The sequence below is a fragment of the Protopterus annectens genome, chromosome 3.part0, assembly GCF_019279795.1.
Source record: "Protopterus annectens isolate FY-2018-M chromosome 3.part0, PAN1.0, whole genome shotgun sequence".
Classification (NCBI taxonomy): Eukaryota; Metazoa; Chordata; order Ceratodontiformes; family Protopteridae; genus Protopterus; species Protopterus annectens.
In genome coordinates this window covers 1,238,010,707-1,238,029,175 of record NC_056731.1, presented here as the reverse complement: position 1 = coordinate 1,238,029,175, position 18,469 = coordinate 1,238,010,707, and positions in this window count along the sequence as shown.

Here is an 18,469-nt window from a genome sequence, read left to right as displayed (position 1 = left end):
CTATTATACCCTGTGCCAGCAAATCTGACAGAACTTAAGGAAGCAGGCTGATATGATTTTTTTTGTTGGATAATGTATCCTTGATAGACTTAGAAGAGATACCCACTGAAGCCTTTAATCATCCCTGATTATTTTCTTTGAACAAAGATTAAGGTACTTAGAGAAATGGCCTGCAATCTGGGAAGAATGGATGGGGGATACAGAAGGGAGGAGGATGCATAGGTAGATATGAGCTTTCTTTTGAAAGGATGGTCTTTGGGTAGCGGACATGTTTCATTATTGAATCTCACTGGCATTTCTGCCTATATTGTTGTCAGGCTGGCTTTGCTGGGAGACTTTAATTGACTTTGAAGAAAGGGCCAGAAGAAGGATAATTCCTTCGATACCTAGGAATAGGAGACAAAAAAGAATTGTTTCACTCCTTTAATCAACTTACACCTTTCTTCTAGTTTCTTTAATACTTCTGCTGCAGAATTATCAATCTAAAGGTGTATGTCAAGAGGGACAATAATCACTGAGATTTAACATACTCGTGAAAATTCTGCAATATTATTTATGCATTTTTATTATTTATAGTTGCTGCAGTAGCAGTAAAAGCTCAGGACATAGTGCCTACTGTGGAATAAATACATTTTAGGGCAGTTAATAGTATCACAAAAAATAGGCAAAGCCTCCGAAAACACCAGTAACCATAGAATGAAGTGCAATGAGTGATGCACACAACATCTATTGACCTTCCAACAATGTAAAAGCTTATTTAAAATTGAAATCCATTCAATATAAAATAGTTGATATTAAGTACTTTCATCCCTCAAATGGAGACTTCATCAGGATATCAACATAAAACATGGCACTTCCTTATATATCACTGCCAATCAATATTAAAAGAACCCTAACTCAAAAAAGTAATAAATTATATCCTATCAATATTCTCATCAAATTGATTTGACTAAATAAAATATACTGTATATAGATTGATGTAAAAAATGAAATAATTTTGTAATATTGCTTATACTTATTTACATAACATGACAGCCTTTGAAGTGCATCCTAAATTAGCAGCCCTTAACTATACAATAGTTATATATTACAAATACATGTTTCCATACAATCTCGTTCTTTAAAATTAATTATAACTTAACTGTCTTTAGCCTTAGCAATGGTTGATTCGACACATTTGGATTGAACCCAAGGGGTGTCAAAGCATTTGTTCTTAGCTTCCAGAGAAACTCCTTGTATTTTAATAAATGCTCTCACTCACCTTGCCTGGGATTCCTCTCCACTCTTTCTACAATCTCAAAATGAAATCCACTGTATTCATTACATACATTGGCATGTTTGGCTAAGGCAATTTGTTGAAATTCTTCCGAATGTCATAATTATGTTTGTAAATCCACTTTTTCAAAGATATTTCCATTTTGCCAGTATAAAAACGTGAGCATTCTGAGTATTTTGCTATATACACTAATCCTGCAGAGCAGCAATTGCCTCTTTTTAAAATTGCAGTGGAAGACCAAATATTGTTTAACCTAATCTTCCCTCCTTCCATGATATAAGGACACTGATTTCAAGCTCCACATTTTAATGTTCCCTCATTATTGCTCTTATACACTCTAGTCTTCTTGGATATCTCCAGCAACTTCTTTTTAAATATTTGACAATGTTTTGAATGTAAACAAAGTTTCATTACCTAAAGTATTAAAACACCTTTGCTCATGTACAGAATCCTCCACTTCTGCCTAATAATGTTTTTAATACCCCATGAACAATTGATATATCAAACAACACATGTTCTTTCATAATTTTCAGAACAATCTTTTTCATTTGGGACTTCTTTATCTTTATCTGTGAGGCCAACCCCTAACGGGGGCTTATAGTTATATAGTCTCATATTCCATGTATTTCATTGACCATTGTTTTAGGAGAACCTCTTTCCACAAACATCTTTTGCAGTAACCACATGTCAGTCTGTAAATCATCCCTAGTGGAGGTCATCCTGGCCACTCTAATAATTTGGCCCTTCAAAAGGTTTCTCTTAAAGCAAAAAATGTGAAAACTGATAAAAATGACAGTAAGAATTGCTAAATGTCAGTGTTCTATATATTCTCAATTTAAACCCCTTCTTAGCATGCTGAATATTGACATCCACATAATTCATATTGTTCTTATTTGATAGAATTGTGCAAATTGCGAATAAATTGATCCACTGTTTCTTATGGCCCATCTCATAGAATAAATATATAATCTAAAAGCCTCAAATATATTGTCCAATACTTAAAATATTCAGAACTAAAATATGGGACTTTTCTCATGCTAAAAAAAATAAATTGGCACATATAGGGGTGCAAGCAGCTCCCATATCAACCCATTTGATTTGCTTAAAAGTCTCCCCCTCATAATAGATGTAGTTATTCTCCAAGACTAAGGTAATAAAATCCAGGAGCCTAGCATTCTCATTTGTTAAAAATTCACATTTCATTAAAACCTCATTAAACAACAAAAGCCCTTCTTTCATAGGAAATGAGTTAAAAAGTTCCACTACATCTATTGTTAGAAAACCATGACTGGGTTTCTAAAGTCGGGGGTAAGCCTCCCCAAAAAAATCCCATGAATCTATTAATAAATGGGATTCTCGAGCAAAAGTAGGTTTCAATAACACATCTATGAACAAAGGAAAGGGGTGATTCTTAGAACCTCATACTGGTACAGCTGGGCACTTAATAGTATACTTAGTAACCTGAGAATATTTATAACATGGAAGATTTAGTGCTAGAGTTGGGTAGTGAAGTTAGGTTTCCTCTATGTTAGCAAAAATAGATAAAAGAAACTTGGCCATGAGAGTCTGACAATTAATAGATCTATCAAAGGAATGGCTATCTTTGTCCTTTGAGAGAGGGTTACAAACAGAAAAGGTCTTAGAAGTTCTGTTCTCATATATATACTTATATATATATGTATATATATATATATATATATATATATATATATATATATATATATATATATATATACAAAAAGAGAAATAATAACAATTATATATAGTTACAATTACTGCAACAGTGAGCTAATGATCTTCATAGACTAAGTTATTCTTCTTGTTACTGTTCTCCTTGTAAATTCATATTTTCATTCAGGGTAGCCATCGTTTGGAGAAAACTCTTTCCTTGACTCAGCCATAAAGCCTGCCTTACTTGTTGAGTTCAAAGTGTTCATTATTTATGAGTGTTTTTGGTGTACAGCTAGACTTCAGACTAAATATTCTAAAGGATAAGAAATCACATAACTGAGAATTACTGAAAAAAGTAAGTTCTATGCCTCCATAGGGTCATTAAAAATAAGTGTAGTATTCCGATATGTCTGATGAAATAGTTTTAGAATTTAGGTAAATCAAACTCCTTGTAAATACCCAAAGCTAAATATACTAGAATTTATGTTTGAAGAAATATACTTCTTACTGTGTTAGCAGCCTATGCTCAGGTATTCAACACCATTTGGAGAGAGTGCTTTGCTCTCTGATGTACAGACTTACAGCTGTGCTCTCCGTATTACTGCAGTTAGTTTGGAATTTTGTTAAAAAAATCAGTGAAATATGCATGACTTGAATTTGAGTAGCTTCTGTTAAAAGTGGCTTTATCTCTGCTTTTTTACTGTGAAAGGGCTGGTGAGTAACATGCTTCCTAAGTATGGCATTTAAATGAAAGCATCTCTGTCTCTCTTGGTCTTACTCTCTTTCTATTTTTCTTTCCTTCTCCTACATCTCCTCTCTCATTGATGTATACATGTAGCTATAGCCAGAATGTAATACAAATACAGATTCCACATGTAATTATTGATATAAAACTCGTTGTCAAATGGGAGACAAACATTCTTTTGCATGGTTTTTGCTTAGAATCTGTGCTACATAAAATGTTTATTTGATGTCATATTATTACTGCTATTTCTTCCTGTACTTGTCCTGTTAGATGAAAGAAAATTAAGTTATCTGCAGGAGAAAACAGGTGATCAAACTTATAAAAATCACCCCTTGACAAGATGTATCGAGGCCTGGCACCAAATGACAAATTCTGGTGAGGTTCACCAAGAAAGCATATATTGATTTTTAAATGATTAATAAGGTGAATATAATTGTATTTCATTAAGATGGATGGGGTTTCATTTACTCTGTCTTCCCAGACTTTACACTTCAGATGAGAAAGAAAAAGTCATCATCATTGGCACCTCATGTTAGCTTTCCATAGCAACAAGGTCATTGATCGAGTAAAGGAAGTTTCAGAGAGGCCTGTCAAACCCTAATGGTTTGTAAATGGAGATAACAGGAAATGTAAGGGGAGGGTGTCAGATATTTCATCAGGTCTGTATTCTGAAGCATAGGACACATTTTTGTGTGTGTGCGTGTGTGTGTGTGTGTGTGTGTGTGTGTGTGTGTGTGTGTGTGTGTGTGTGTGTGTGTGTCGTGGATGAGTCTGGATTTGTATATGTATATGAATATGTATTAATGTATATTGCAGAAGCATCTCCTATCTACAAGTGTACTTTATGCAGTACATTTCCAAGTAATGTTTTCACTATTAAACAACAGATAGTACTTGAAAAGACATTGCATAATTGACTTAAATTATGATATTGACTATGTTTTTAAAAAGACAGTTTATGTGCAGACATGGTCTAAAAAATATTTTGGAGGAAAAAAAGATGATTGATTTAAAAATTCTAGTAAAATTCCATACACTCTGGACTTTGGCCTTCCTCTTGAACTGTTTAAGCTGTTCTTGTGGTGAGTATATATAAATATAAATATTAAGTGTACTTAAAACAGTCTAAAGCCCCAAATGCTGACATGGTTAATGCTGACACAATAAACTGAAAAAAATATTGGCAGTTAACTGTGCATGTTCTGATTCGCAGCATCAGAGAATGCAAAAGGAAAACAATGTTTTTTGGAGGGGGGCCCCACACCTTCTGCTAATTACACGTTCTAACTCCAAGACTGCACAATACCAGGGAAAGGGCATATTCCATAACCCTGGTATGGCAGTGATCTCACACAATGGTTGGCCGCCTGTCTTGTCAAAAAAAAATGTTAGCTTTAAAGATTAAAGAAAACCAAAGTTATTAATTCTCCCTTTTATATATATATGAGAGTGTGCAATGCGTGTGTGTGTGTGTGTGTGTGTGTGTGTGTTTGTTGTGTGTGTGTGTGTGTGTGTGTGTGTGTGTGTGTGTGTGTGTGTGTGTGTGTGTGTGTGTGTGTGTGTGTGTGTGTGTGTGTGTGTGTGTGTGTGTGTGTGTGTGTGTGTGTAAATATGTCAGTCCACTTCTAATACTTTAATTACTGAAATCTCGAATTTCAGTATTTCAAGTCGAGAGCATCGAAAGTCCACAAAAATGAAAACACATAATACCTGAACACAAAATAATGAAAAAAAAATACAAACCTCCCCCTACATAATGGTACCTTACATTTCCCCCTACATAACACTACCTTACATGCACCCCCACTACTTGTATATACCAACTCTGAGGTCACACTAACATGAATGACACACACAGACGCTACAAATGTACATCACTACTTTCAACATTTACAGACACACACTCTAACTTACCTACCCTAACCAACTCCAAAAACTTACCCACAAACTAAATCAAACTAAAATCCTAGCCAAAACCCTAACAATATACAAATGGACCTGAATCTCCTTTAATAAACACAAATCGGTCACCATGCATAGAATCCGGAAACAACAAAGCATTAAAGGGACAGCACACTACATAACACACACCACACAACAACTACTAAAACTTTGAAATACTAAGATTCGAGAAAATGCAGTTTTGAAAAACTGCACTTTCGGCATTCCCAAACTGAAATACAAAAATTCAAGAGTTCAGTATTTCGAGTTTAAGAAGTGGACCCATATATGTGTGTGCGTATATATATATATATATATATATATATATATATATATATATATATATATATATATATATATGGTTCTACCTGACTTCGTCGACAGCGCAGAAGACCGACAGCGGAATTCGGAGCTCCAGAAGATCGAAAACGAAGAAGACCGACGCGAATCGCGAGTGGCAGAACATCGACAATGCAGAAGACCGACACGACGGATGACAACACCAACGCCGAGGATGCCGACATGGGGAAAGGCTGTGTGAGTATGCGGTAGTGACGGACGTTAGGGTGCGAGGCAGGTAAGTGTGGAGATTGACGGTCTGTGGGGATAGGGGTGGGTTAAGTGAGTTAGGGTTAGGAGCGATAGGAGGGGGGTAAATGAGTTAGGGGTTGGGGGCGATAGGGGTGGGGTAAGTGAGTTAGGGTTAGGAGCGATAGGGTGGGTTAAGTGAGTTATGGTTAGAGGGCGATAGGGGCGGGTTAAGTGAGTTAGGGTTAGGGAGCGGGTAGGTAAGTGTGCGATAGTGACGGACCTTAGGGTTAGGGTAAGGTTTAGTGTGGGCTTGTAAGGATTTTGGTGTGCTTGTGTTGTGTGTGTGGTTTGTGGAATGGGGATGTGTTTTGTTTTTAATTGTTATTGTGGTGTGTGCAGTGTATGGGGTTTCGTGTTTGTGTACCGTCGGTTATTTCGTTGTCGGTTATGTGTGGTTTCGTGTTTATGGACTGTCGAATATGTGGTGTCGGTGATGTGGTTGTCGGTGTTGTGTGGTTTCGATTATGTCAGGTAGAACCATATATATATATATATATATATATAGGCAGATAGATATGTGTATCTGAGTCTACCTTGATTCACTGAAAACTCATTTCACTGAATTTCAAAACACTCACACCAAATCACTGAAAGCTCAAATCACTGAAAGCTCATTTCACTGAATCACATTTCGTTGTTGTACAAATAAAATATACATGCCCTTTTCCACACTGTACTGCGATCCTGGAGTTAATCTATATATATATATATATATATATATATATATATATATATATATAGAGAGAGAGAGAGAGAGAGAGTGTGGGGGCACAACCCCTCACATTGGGGGGCTTGGGGGAGTAGCCCCCCCACCTACTTTTAGTTTTATATTGTTAGCTTTCAGTGAAATGATATTCATAAATATGAAAACTAAGTAGGAGGGGGCTATGGGGCTATGCCCCCCACTCCCTCCAATGTGGGGGGCTGTGCCCCCACCCCTAACTATATATATATATATATATATATACTAACTCTGGGATCACACTACAGTGAGGAAAAGAGCACATACATTTTATTTGCCCAACAGTACTTACATACAGTGAAATGTGATTCAGTGAAATTAGTTTTCAGTGCTTTGAGCTTTCAGCAATTTTTTGAGGATGAATTGAAATTCAGTGAAATGAGTCTTCAGTGAATCAAAGTAGACCCAGATATATATATATATATATATATATATATATATATATATATATATATATATATATATGTGTGTGTGTGTGTGTGTATGTGTGTATACACTCATGCATTTTCCAATGCTTTTGTATGTGAGCGTAAAACAGTACAGGTATGAATACGCATTCTCAGAGGTTGCTGGCTTTATATGCTAGACATAAAGCTAATATGCAGAAAAAAGCAGTACTGACACAGCTGCTTTATGTTCTCCTGTATCCAAAGGGCACATCTGCAGGCATGTCAGAATGAAAATGATATAGAATGGAAACTGAGAATGCCAAAGTAAGCCACAGTGTAATAACAATAGTTTGTTCTTATCTTTTTCATCTTAACAGAATCATGGTGGTGCTGCGGTAGCGTTGTCACCTCACAGCAAGACGTTGTGCCGTTCGATTCTCAGCTAGAGTGTCTTCTGTGTGGAGACATGCATGAATGGGCATACCTTTGTTGAAGGTTGTGTGTCAGGGCTGGCAAACTCGGCACGTAAAAAATCTACTGCCAATCATTAGTGGACCGGAGTTCCGCTGTGGCGACCCCTAACCGGGAAAAGCCAAAAGACACAAACAAACCTATAGTGGGGATCTACTTTCCATTACCAAAAGCCCATAATGTCAAATGTTTTTTTCTTGAGATGGAAAATCCTGAACTACATATCCCCCATGCCTCCAATGTTGAGGACTCACCCCCCCCCCACGCCCCTAATTATATATACCAACTATTGGATTGCACTACACTGGGGAAACTGGCATATTTCCCTACTTTGGACAAGTGTTTTCTTGCCATAGGAAAATCTAAGTGGCTTTGGGATTTTTATTTTGTTATTTTCATCTTGAGAAAATAATGTCCAATTTTATAGGCTTTTGGTAATTAAAAGTAGACCCATAGTGGGATACATGTCCACCCAATGAAAAGAGCTTTTGTTTTGCAGACTGAGTGCATGATGTGCTCTGTAAAATATGCAGTGAGAGAGAAAAAGCCAGCCGGTTTTCATGCTAAGGAAGCAAAATCCTATGATACATATCTAGTGAGAAGCAAGTAATTATTTAGAAAGATCACATAATGTAAAGAATAATAAAAGGGAAAGAGCAATGGAGAGTGAGAAGCAGAGAGAGAGATAGAGAGAGAGAGAGAGAGAGAGAGAGTAAACTTACATTGAGGGGTATTCTTGAATTAATTTGCTATGTGCCAGGTCCCATGATATAGATGGATAAAGCCTTCAATACTTATCATGTGAACTGTGTTCAGTTAGTGGCACAGATGCAGGAGGGACTGACTGGGGAAGGATTGTTTTCAGGGGCTAACACTGGTGAAGAATGGTTTTCAGAGACTAATACTGGGAAAGGATGGTTTTCAGAGGTTAACACTGGTGAAGGATGGCTTTTAGAGACTAATAGTGGAAAGGATGGTTTTCAGAGGCTAGCACTGAAGAGGTATGGTTTTCAGAGGATGGCACTGGGAAAGGATGGTTTTCAGGGGCTAGTTCCAAGGAAATATGATTTTCAGAGGCTAGCTCTTGGGAAAAATGGTTTTTAGAGGCTAGCTCTGGGAAAGAATAATTTTCAGAGGCTATCACTGAGAAAGGATGGTTTTCAGAGGCAAACAGTGGTGAAGGATGGTTTTCAGAGGCTACCTCTATGGAAGGACAGTTTTCTGAGTCTAGCACTGAGGAAGGATGGTTTCCAGAATCTAGCTCTGGGGAAAGATGGTTTTCAGAGGATAGCGCTTGGGAAAAATGGTTTTCAGAGGCTAGCTCTGGGAAAGAATTATTTTCAGAGGCTATCACTGAGAAAGGATGGTTTTCAGAGGCTGGCACTGGGAAAGGATGGTTTATGGTGTCTAGCACTAGGGAAGGATGCTTTTCAGAGGCTTTCACTGGGGAAGGATGTTTTTCATATGCCAGCTCTGGGAAAAGATGGTTTTCAAAGGCTATCACTGGTGAAGGATGGTTTTCAGATGTTAGCTCTGTGAAAGGATGGTTTTCTGAGGCTAGCACTGGGGTAGGATGTTTTTCAAAGGCTGGCATTGGGAAAGGATGGTTTTCAGAGGCTAGCTCAGGGGAAAGATGGCTTTCAGAGGCTAGCTCTGAGGAAAGATGGTTTTCAGATGGTAGCTCTGTAAAAGGATAGTTTTCAGAGGCTAGCACTAGGGAAGGATGGTTTTCAGAGGCTGGCTCTGAGAAAGGATGGTTTTCAGAGTCTAGCACTGAGGAAGGATGGTTTTCAGAGGTTAGCTTTGGGGAAATATGTTTTTCAGAAGCTAGCACTGTGGAAGGATGGTTTTCAGAGTCTAGCATTGAGGAAGGATTGTTTTGAAAGGCTAACCCTGGGGGAGGATGGTTTTCAAAAACTAGCTCTGGGAAAAATATGGTTTTCAGAGGCTACCACTGGGCAAGGATGATTTTCAGAGGATGGCACTGGGGAAGGATGGTTTTCAGAGGCTGGAACTGGGGAATTATGGTTATCAAGGGTTAGTACTGGGGAAAGATGGTTTTCAGATGTTGGCTTTGGGGAAAGTAGTTTTCAGACATTATCACTGGGGAAGGATGGTTTTAGAAGCCAGCTCTGTGGAAGGATGGTTTTCAGAGGCTATAATTAAGGAAGGATAGTTTTCAGAGGCTAGCTCTGGGAAAAGATTTTTTTCAGAGGCTAGCACTAGGGAAGCATGGTTTTCACGGGCTTACACCAACTCACCAATCTTGAGGGGAGGGATGTGGCATCGATCTACTAAACTGGCAATAACTACTTTAAAGCTCATATATCACTGGCAGGAATCAACCTAGTGATGCCTTTGCTGCTCACATCCTGGGATGGGATAAATATTAGTGTATAGGGTGTTTGGTTGTATCTTAATATTTTCCAGTATGTTTAGAAAGGTGTAGTGAGAATCTTGGGGCATGGTGTGGGATCTGCAGCAAACTACAATTTGGATTGCAGTCTTACCTAGTGTTAGTTGCACCTGGAGAATTTCAGACATATTGTGTTGGGCAAGTAGCCTGGTGTTGTGAATATACTTGGTGAATATGGGTACTCCTCCAACTTTAGTGTTTCGGTCCTGGCTTGGTGGCCGAAAAGTGTGATAAGAGTTGTAGCCTGGATAGCTCCTACACAATAAACCTACATTAAAGATAAGACTAAATACGGTTAAAAGGCTTCAGTGAACACAAGGGCACACAGATGCATGAAAATCAAGTTTTGTTTGAAAATGTTCATGTTTATATGAACACTGATGGAATCATATTTTCTAAAACGTTTGCAAAGTACCAGCAAATGCAAAAAAAAAAAAAAGATTAAAAGAAGACTGCACCTCTCATCCTTACTAATGGGTACTTAGGTTCTTATTACCTTTTTCACTATCTTTTTATACCTTCTATACTTCAAATGATATTGACTCACTGATAGTGTAAATAACCCACTCTTTGAATCCCTTATTTGTGGTTTTATGCTTAGTCCAAACGTATGACCAGGTGATCCAGCTAGAAGGAGCAGGAACTGAAACAAAATACACAAGTAAGGTGAACCTTCAAACCTTAGGATGAGGCTGAAGACCTGGTACAAGAAGTCCCAGTACGTCTGCAATGCCTCCAAAATGTAGAGGAAATTGGCAGAAAACAAATGCAGCAGTGATGGACTACAAGAAGGTGTATCTATAAAGTGTCATTCAAAGAATAATTTTGACAAGGGTATCCCACTGCTGAGTAAGTGGGAAGGTGATCATGATAAGTAGGTCTGGAAACACAGAACAAATTGCTCAGCACACAATACTTGTGCAAAATCTGTGGCTGAATAAGTAGAAATTAGTATGGACTGATAAAAGAAACTAGTATGAGCTGCCTTATTATGAGCAGATTCATTATTCATACAGATGAATTGTATCCTGTGGATTTTACATTAACTTAAAGATCTCACTAAAAGGGTGATTTTCACTAAAGATGCAGTAAAGTATCAGACACTTAGTAAGATACTATTGAGGTTTGATGAGAAAGTTAAACAGCTTTAAACAGGAGCAAGAACTGCATTTTTTGTGGCAGTGGTTTCTAAGGCAACTATGATGCATCAATTAGGTAAAGTGACAATAAATTTATACAAGTGTAGGACACATTAGAATTAATAAGGTGATTACAGAATTGGAACAGGCAGATATTCATTTAGAGTCCTGTAAGGTTTGGTTTACCAATATAAAACTGGTTTTGGATGCAGCTATAGTAACTATTTTGCAGGAGTCAAGAGCCTTGCCAAACAAGGCTAAAACCCTGCAAAAACAAATTACAGATTCAGATGAGCCAAGCAGGTCAAGAAAACTAAGGGAATAAAACCACATGCAAGTGAAAATATAGACTGCAATGATAGTGAATTACCTGTAGAAGTTGCCGCCTCAATTGTAGATAGAATTCAGTTATGAAATGTGTGCCATAGTGTGATAAAACTCAATCACTGTTTCAGAATATGCTCAGCATTGAGCAGTGGGATGAAAATACAGTTTTGGGTTAGTGCACTGGTTTAAAGGCATGTTTGTTTTCCTTTCTTCCCAAGAATCTAGTGGTGTTTTTAACATATAATATAGTATATGCTGATCATGAATGGATATGGCTACTTCTAGAAAATAACTACTAAAAAGATCAAGTCAGTATTTAAAGAACACACAGGCTTTGGTGTATTTTGAAGTAAGCTAATGTAACTGGTCACATACCATTTCTGTGTGGCATGGTGCTTAGTGCATGAGGAAGAGCCTGATAATCTAACTTCAAAAGAACATAAATTTATAACAGAGTGTTTACTACAGACAGTTATTGGTTTATATTCATCGACAAAGTTACATGTGGCTGAAGAAGAAATTAACTGCAAACAGCTAACTTAAGTCAAAACTGAAACATCTGTTACACGCAGGAAATAGAATATCACACAGTATTTGCATCCATTAGTTCTGAAAAAGGTAACAGCAAGTTTTAAGAAAAACACTAATCTTGCAATTTGTGGTGGAATAATAAATTCTGAGTTACTGTTTATTATTATTATTATTATTATTATTATTATTATTATTATTACTAATACTAATGTTTATTAGGCTTTTTGTGAACATTTTTAATTTCAGTTGTATTGGTTAGTAGAAGAGATTCATTCTAGACAGGAAGAAATAGAAAAAGAGATAAAAAATGTAAAGAAAAGGAAAAGAAACATGAGGAAAAGGGTAATGAACCTATTATACACGTTTACGGTAATCAGAAGGGACATAGCACACAATGTCTTGTTTGGCAAGTGACAAAACTAAAAAAATGAAGAAAAAAGGTTACAGCAAGCTCTGTGAAAATTGGATCACGCAGATCCAAAGTTCAAACAAATGTATCAAACATACAATGGTTTAAATCCAAAACCTGTATATAAGAGTGGAGTAAAACTAAAGGGACAGAGTTACAATGGACTTCATTCCACAACGGCTAGAAATAAAAGTAAAATGCCTATACTAAACGATGGACCTCAAGTAGATATTTGTGGTGAGTATGGGTACTGACCTACCATAGTTCAGCTATTGAGAAAAAAAGGCAATCCTTAAACATCTGCACAGCATCAGTTGTTAGAACTAAAATAACCAGAAATATAAGTAGGATCAATTGCACATATTTTGTTACCAGAAAAGCAAGAAAAGCTAGTATCATCTCTTGAAGCATTAGGCCAAATAGATAAGTGATGAAGTGAACCTCCAATATCATTTTTTTTTTTCTATATCCCATTGTCCCTGCAAGGGATAGTAGATGTTTTATAAAAGGGAACATAGGTTTGAATATGGAAAATAATTTTGATTGATAACAGGGCAGAACCATTAACCACAGGACACAAACTAGTACCAAGAAATTGGACATTGACTTTGATGGCTATCAAAACTTTGCCTGTCAAAGTAAAAAGTAGTGCTACATTTTCAAGGTCCAGTCAGGGGTAGAGATACTTAGATGAAATTTTTGGGTAAATTCAGTCTTTTCTTAATATTCTGGGAAAAAATATCCTATGAGAATTGGGAATAGTAATAGATTTGATAAATCTGAGTATGCAGAAAGACAGATATGTGCATGTATATGTAATGGTACACAGTACAATTTTAGAGATGTCTTCAAAGTGTGGAAAAGTTGAAGGGTATGAAATGCAAACCCCTAAAACCAAGAGAAAAATACTTTAAAACAGGTCTCATTGACAAATTTCCTGATCTTTAGGCTAAAAAAATTAAAAAAAACAAATAACTGTACATTTGTCAGAAAAAAGTACAGGTATAAGCAAGACAGTTACCTATATTTTCAAGCAGGTATAAAACTGCTGCCAAATATAAGTCATACATGACGTAAGTCAACCACAAGTAATTGGGAAAAACACTGGGCCAGATTCACAAAACCTCCGTGTAAGACTTAATATGTCTTACTCGGAGGCTGCAGTTGAACGGTATGACATCAGCATGCCATGCATATGCATGAGGGCATGCTGAATCATACCCTAGGCTAACACGGTCCGTGTAGAAAAGTAGGGGGCGTGTCCGAATGCCGAGAACTGCAAAGGGACACGCCCCCAGAAGAGTCAGAGGCCTGAAAGTAAACACCCACGAGCGAGTCGTTAGAAGTGTCAAGGAATACAACACCACACATCCCCGCAGACTAAACCCTACTGAAAAATGTGTAAAATGTAAAAATAGCAGTTTCATTTTTTTTTTTTTATAATTTCAAAAATGTTTGCCCGCATTTGCGCTCATTTGTGTGGGTATGCCCTTCACTCAGCCACAGTTAGCAGACATTGAAAAGCATATAAGATCTACATATGCAAATTAAGCCAAGTAGCAATAGTGTAGTGGTAGAGACGTTGGCCAAAGAGGAGGTAGTCACGGTTTGAGCCCCCACAACATCATTCACCATTTTTATTTAAATAAGTATGAAACAATCCCCTGATATATATATATATATATATATATATATATATATATATATATATATATATATATATATATATAACTATAATTTAAGTAAAATGTAATGAAATGGGCCATGTATTTGTGAAGAAATCCGACAGAATAATTTATAAAAAAAGGATTATAATTGCCCATAGCTGAGCAGCGCTTTAACAAGCTGCATATAAGTGCCCCGTAGGTGAGCAGCGCTTTAACAAGCTGCATATGAGTGCCCGTAGGTGAGCAGCGCTTTAACAAGCTGCATATGAGTGCCCGTAGGTGAGCAGCGCTTTAACAAGCTGCATATGAATGCCCGTAGCTCAGCAGTGCTTCAACCAGCGTAATATGAGTGCTCATAGCTAAATAACGAGTTACCCAGCGTAAGCCATTTGGGCGGAGCTGCGCAGCACGCCAACCAGCTCACCGGCGGGCAACATTGGGCAAGCTGTATCAAAGCCACCTTTACACAGACACACCTCCTAGCCTGTCTAGACAGTAGTAAAATAAAAAAAGCAATGCCAAGGGTCAAACCCGGGATACTGTGCACCATAGTCAACGTACTGAACCACTAAGCCATGATGGTTGTACTGAGAAATACAGTATTAGGATATATATAGGAATGAATGAAAATAGAACCATGACAAAGCAGGTTTGCTTTAAGCTGATAAATATCCAAAATGGCCAATCAGAGATAAGTGTGGGAAAACCGGCATATATAAGACCCATAGGCGGGAATACACACCATAACTGATTGTGGTACCCATTTGCAGTCAGGATGGCAAGCACAGGAGAGGGAAATCACTTTAGAGCACAAAGGTGGGGTGTTGAGGAGTCAAAATATATGGTTTGGCTCCTAGTCCATGATCATGAAGCACAACTCATGCAGGGCCAGGTTCAATGGGGAGCGTACAAGGCAGAGGTGTGGAACTGGTTGGCACATGATCTCACAAGTGCCACAGGCATTCTGAGGACTGTTGAACAGGTCCATCACCACCATGCGGACCTGAAGTAACGTAAGGAGGACCAACTGGACCGTTGGATCCAGGAAGCCCGCCAAATGCCCAATGCCCCACTACTGAGTAAGTATCCATGTAATTACGTATGTAAGAAATGCTATCCTAGCCTATAGTATGGAGAGGTATGTTCCAATATTCCTTCATTTATATTACAGCTGCAGGTGTCCGTTCCGCAAATCGGCGAGCCTATGCTGATAGGCTGCTGAGGTTGCACCACAAGGCAGCTTAGTAATTATTTAGCTGGTATTGTTATAGAATATAAGTGAGACAGATTGTAAAAGAGTTCAGTGTTGTAACCCAGTAATAAAGGTGAAATAAGCCTAGAATAAAGATTCTGCTAGTATTGTAAGATTAGATAAGTGATGCAGCCTGGAAAAGAGTGTATTGCAATCCAGTAATAAAGATTAAACAAGTCTCTAATAGAGTTTCCACCTGTATTGTAATATCAGATAACTGCTTCAGCCTGAAAATTAGTGGTAATCAATCAACAAAGGATAGACAAGTGTCAAATACATCCTTGTAAATTCTGCCATATGAAATAAGTGAGTCAGCTGGAAAGGATTGTTGTAACCCAGTAATAAATGTTAATAAAGCCTAGAATTAAGTACCATTCTGAAATGTAAATATAAAATAAGTGAGAGAGTGTGAGAAAGACAGTTTGAAGCTACGAAGAAAGCTGTAATAAGTCTGGAATAAAGGTATACTGCAGTCACTACATAATATGAAATGAATGAGACAGCCACAACCAAAGAGTGTAATGTCTTAATACAGAACCTGGACTGTGTCCGTCCCACAATTTGGATATGTTGCTGTACCCTTGCATTATGGAGATAGTATGGTTGTATGAAATGCTGAACATCCACAGTTGTCTAGACCCATATAAATCAAATGTAGCAGGATGCTGTACCTGAACACAGCCAGATATGAACATATATGAATAAAAATGGAATGTATATTAATGTAGCAGTAACATCCCCATCACCAACATTCCTAAGGTTACATACAGGAAACTGTACTAATACATGTAGGGAATATATATCTGCATCTACTAGGAATGTACAGTATATGTATAGGTAGTGTAAGTTGTTAATGTAATATTTCTCCACCCTACCCTATTTTCACAAATTATGCCATTCCACACCAAACAGGGTATATGTATTCACAATTAATTCCCATGGACATTTGTCCTGTTGGTTCATACATATCTGCATGTACGTTGATGCATGTGCCCTGTTCACATATCCAAACCTGATGGCCTGTTGCCACCAATCCACCCTGCATGCTGTTGGAATGTGCACTGTTGTTCTAAATATGCATGTGTTATGCTTGCTGCTCAATGTTCAGAATTCATGGGTGTTTGGTTAATGGGAATACTGATGCATGCTGTTACAACTAATTTTGAATGGTGTTGTTTGTTACTAACCCAAAATGCCATAAAATACTGCTGAACATAGGACAACAGGGAAGGTGGGTTCAAGCGGACCCACCTCTCCCACCTCAGCTGGCGAGTGCACCTGGCACCAGTACCCAGACTGGGACCTCCTCCTCCAGTGGCCCTGTGCCACCTTCAGGTGGAAGCGCTGCAGGGGATGGGGCTTGTCCCCCCTCTGCAAGCGTGGCCGGAGGAGAGCCTCCACTCACCCTCCATAGGGTCCGGTCTGTGGTGCATAGTGAGATCAGGCGTTCTGTGACTGATCCCCTATGCCAGCTCGAGGCGAGAGTGGCGCAACTCATGGGTGTGCCTGCCCATCCTATCCAGCCCCCAGCACAGCCCCGGCCTGGGCTGTGAAGGCACAGTGGTGACTGCCATGGGTGGGGATCTCAGTTCCACTGTTGCCATCTGTGGGCTCATGGGCTCACGATATCCAAACATCCGTCCCCGTCAATTGTGTTTACCCCCCACATGTGTCATACTCTGCCCCTGTATGCATCTTGTTTGTCTTGTCTGCTAACCTCCCCAACCTATCTCCCCAAATATACCTACTTCCTGTACCTCACATTACACTCTCACCTGAAAAAAAATAAAAAAAGGGCACTCTGTTCCCACAAAAAAATTACGCCCCATACATAGCTGCCCAGTTCACACACATGTCCGCTGGACATGTAAACTGATAATTCCAATTGGCAGTACAACATATTTTGTTGTCCTCACCCCTCTCTCAGGGGTGGAAAGTTTCAAATTTCACACCAGATTTCAAACATATGCACAGCTGTTGCTGATAAAGAAATGGGCAGCTATGGACCTTCCCTACATCTTTCCTGCACATCCCGAGCTTGTTTTCCTACTGTCCTACCCTCTTTGTGCCCCCTTTTTCACCACTTTCCTATTTCCCCATTTTCTTTTCTTTAAAAGAAAATAGCGCGGGTGTTAGTGGGAGTAAGCACTTTTAAGCAGTAGTCAGCGGGTGTGCGCTTGTGTGCGCTTAGCTAAGCATAGATAAGCGTAGCTAAGCGTCGCGAAAACTTGTGCAAACCCGCTTACAACTGCTTAAAAGTGCCTTAGTCACTCTGTATGACAAGGCCTGTAGTCTGCTCATCAGCAAAATAAAATACTCCTGTCAGTCTTGAACCCCGGACCTTGGAAACACTAGTCTGCATGAATTACCACTGAGCCACAGAAGACATACAAGAACTTGGTGCTGAAAGAATTATATCATGAAATACAAGGAGTGAATGTAAAGGGAAAATAGGAAGGCCATTACACAAAGCTTGTTCTGTGTATCTTTACTGGCAATTCTTGTGGAATTGCATTACATTAGTGTGAGAAGAGAAACAACCATGCTAGTAGGTAATAATGTTACAGTAGCACCTTACAAACCCCACACATTATCAGAGCAGGATAAGCACTGCCATATTTGAATAGGTAAGAGGCCAGATCTCCCAACTGTGACTGATTTACAAGGATGTCCCTGATTTGCAAACAACTGTTACCTGTGCCCCACTGACTCCCTGTGAAATGTACTAACAGTAGGCAGAAAGGTGGGGAATCCCACGTAATGGTAACTGTCAATAAGTTAAAGTAGACACTACTTGCATGTCAGAAATGGTGTAGTAATAGATATTCTCAAAATACCCACAGTCACAACTGCAGAATATCTGAAATATATCACGGGTGTATCCCACTGATATGTACCTTTC